Source organism: Hyposmocoma kahamanoa, unplaced genomic scaffold (assembly GCF_003589595.1).
Source record: "Hyposmocoma kahamanoa isolate Upper Pololo Valley unplaced genomic scaffold, ASM358959v1 92, whole genome shotgun sequence".
NCBI lineage: Eukaryota > Metazoa > Arthropoda > Insecta > Lepidoptera > Cosmopterigidae > Hyposmocoma > Hyposmocoma kahamanoa.
Genome location: NW_020654748.1, coordinates 3,180,496 through 3,183,909, shown reverse-complemented (window position 1 = coordinate 3,183,909; position 3,414 = coordinate 3,180,496). Strand labels below are relative to the sequence as shown.

The 3,414-nt window shown below is 38.6% G+C and overlaps 1 protein-coding gene across 1 annotated transcript in view; it reads left to right on the top strand.

Annotated features, from left to right (window-relative positions):
- LOC113236643 (pre-rRNA-processing protein TSR1 homolog) overlaps positions 1–3,414 on the top strand; it is a 30,773-nt gene that overhangs the window by 14,003 nt on the left and 13,356 nt on the right. The gene's annotated exons all lie outside the window — the stretch shown is intronic.

The following is a 3,414-nucleotide window of genomic DNA, read 5'->3' as shown; positions in this document are numbered from 1 at the left end:
TTGTACTGCGATATCTAACTCCTCCACCCTCAGATGAGCAATTATTTTCTAACGTTTAGTGAAAATATTGCTGGTAGGCCATCTATATGATTTTCAGCTTTTTCAGGGTCTTCGAGAGTCTGATTGAATGTTGGTGGCTTCTTGGGCGTTTCGAAGTTTGCAGTTCCATAAGTTGCGTCTTCGGCTTCTAATGGCTGTAACGAGTGCGCATGCACCTATTATTATCACGTATAGGGGTATCGTTGTGTGATATAGGACATTGGTTTCATTTGTATCGAGTGTTAAGGGAGGCTCGACTAAAAGTTTGTTCTGGACGTTGTGTAGTCCTTTCAAATCAATAGATTTCAGGTGTACGTGGCTTGGGGTTGCAACTTGTTTCATTACGTCATATGGGATTTTAGTGAGCTTCAGAGGATGACCTTTTATTTCGTCCTTGTCATTCGTAATGGTGAACTCTGCGGTCCGTAGATAGCAATTGAGGGGAATAGTCACTAGGTAACTCCCTTGCAGTAAATTGTAATCTTCTCTTTCGCATGTTAATTGAACTCTCGTCGGCTGAGGGAACGAGACGACGTAGTGCTGATCATCGAGCTGTTCCATTGCTGGCTTTTGTAGTAGTACTGTTGTTACTTGGCAGGATTCCTGTAAGTCTTGGTTTATTATTAGTTGGTGTACGCAGTCTGGGGTAGCCCGGAGTTGAAGGTTGGTTCCTTTATTGCAGAGGTAACTGTGACTGAACTTCGGGCATTCTGCCTCCATGTACACGAATACGTTCTCATGAGTTGCTATGAAAGGGTAAGAAGGGATAAGGGCTTGCCTATCTTTATTAGGTACTACAGATAATCTAAAAAGGTCGTATACGTCTACTGAAACTATGGGAAATTGAAAAGTTATAATTATTTGTTTGTCTACATAGTAAAAACCTGGTCGTATTATATCATAATATTCTCTAAGTTCTAATCCTAAAATTCTATCTCTTCCATACATTAATTTTAACTTATCTATCATATTCCTAAGGACATTAATATCTAACATAGAATGGTGCGTGCTCGCAGCACGTATAAAAGATAAACAGTTTTCTATTCTAATTAGTTCGTATTTTAAGTCTTCTACATTTTCACTCAAAATTGCCAAAATCTGGGAAAATTTTGCGATTTGAATTAAACTCTTTTCTTTATCGGCATTTACATCTAGTAGTATTTCTAACGTTGTATTAATTTTACTCTGATTTTCAACCAATGTGTCCAAAACTTTACTATGGTGACTTATCCAATCTTTATTAAGACTCACATGACTATTTAATTCAGACACTACCTTATTTTGGTTAATCTGTAATTCTTTAATAAGATTGTTATAATGAACGGCATCTGATTGATCGAGGTTCCCGGTTATACTTTTGATTACCGAGCCAAGACCATCTACAAGACCTCTTTTAGCTCTAACGGGCTCTAACGATTTTAATTGATTTGATGTTTTATCTAAATTACCTAGGAGATAGTCAATCTGGTTTTCGAATAAAAGGAAGGTGTCATTATTTAGTCGTATCTCGTACGTATGTAATTGTCTTTTCAAAGAGTCAATTTTGTCTTCAATATAGTCAAGTTTAATGTACTGTAGGTAGGTGTGGTGATGGGTAATGAGTCGCATTGGTCCAAGTTTGTATGGCAGTAATCCAGGTCCGTCGGCTAAGCTCTCAAGTTTTATCTCCAGGGCGTGCGTCAGGGGGATCATCAGTGATAAAAGAGTCCTGTAACAATTGAGTACCTTTAGGAACGCGTTTCAGTCGCGATTTAGCTACTGGCCCACGTTTCTTTGAGGTATATATATGCATGGGAAGGTCCGCAAGGACAACATCCTGCGTGTAACGCGGAGCGATTTTCTGTCGGCTGGCTAAAGGATTTTTAATGAATACCTGTTGTTGCGGGGAGTATTCAACTTCGGGTTCCCGATCTTTATTCCTGTTCTCTATTATAGTGGTACGGTTAGCAAGAGATGTCTCATTGATAATATCATAGACCTTTTTCAGTAGTTCGCTATGGTTTTGAACGTATTGTTGCAGTAGTCGTTCTGTGATGTCAGTATCGATCGGGTTTCGTGGGTCGAAATGTCCTGTCATTAGGTCAAAGGGTCGGCATTTTGTAAAGCTATGGATAGAACTATTATATGCTATAGGGTATGAGATTAACGATTGGTTCATCTTTTTGCTTTAATTTAAGGATACGGAGGTGTTCTAGTAGCGTGGAGTGAAAGCGTTCTATGATGCCATTATCATTAGGGGAATGTGCCAGAATTCTATGGTGGTTTATCTTATGAAATTTCGTAAATTCGACAAAGAGCTGGTTGGTAAATTCGGTACCATTATCGGTTATTATAGTAATAGGGACTCCGTGATGGGTGCAATACTGCAATAAAGCTTGGATGACACTAACGGCAGTTCCATCGCGTAGGTGGTATGCTTGACCATATTTCGTAAAGACATCCATGAAAGTGACATATTTCTCGTTTTGTACTGTGAATAAGTCCATGTGGACTGTCTCAAAAGGTTTCATGGCTGGGGGTACAATGTTAAATTTTGGCTTGATAGGGTTTCTATCGTATTTCGCCTGCCCACAAGTGGTACAGTCGTTTATAAATTTTGTTACGTGTTCCTTCATTTTTGGCCAGTAAAATCTGCGTGAAAGGGCAAGATAGCATTCGGTAATACCACGATGGTTGGTCTTACCGTCATGGTAATTGTGGATTATTTCCTGTTGGCGAAGATAATCTTTAACATTTTCCAATTCTACTTTACTTAACATGAGGTACATGGCGGAACTTCTAAATTGATTCTGAATAATGGGGATGATTTCATACATACCCAGAGGGGGTTGTATAAGAATGCCAGTTTTAACTTTTGGATTAGCGTATTCTTTAACGGCATTAATTACGTCTTGTTCTAAGTTTGATTTAGAAAGTTGTATTGCTATACGAGTATGGGTGTCGAATGGCTTAGTTACGATTGGCTTTCTTTTTACATCATCTACTATGGTAAAAATAATTTGTCTATGAAATCTGTTAATAGGGTCGTCTGTAATGGGAACTTCTAAAATTGGGTGCTCTGCACTTGTATGTGCCGTCGCTGTGGTCGAAATGACTTTAGAGTGAGGTCCTTCTGAAGCATTGGGTAAAATTGAGCAGAGCTCGTCTACTATGGACTCAATTTCTTCATTGTGTATTTCTACCCTGGAAAGAGCGTCAGCATTGGTGTTGGATTTTCCTTTCTTATATATCACTGTAAAGTCATATTCACTAAGTCTCAGTCGCCATCTTGTCAGTCGTGAGTTAGGCTCTTTTAAATTTACCATCCACTGTAAAGGTTTATGGTCAGTCAAAATTTTAAATTTTCGTCCGAAAAGGTAAGGTCTGAAATATTTT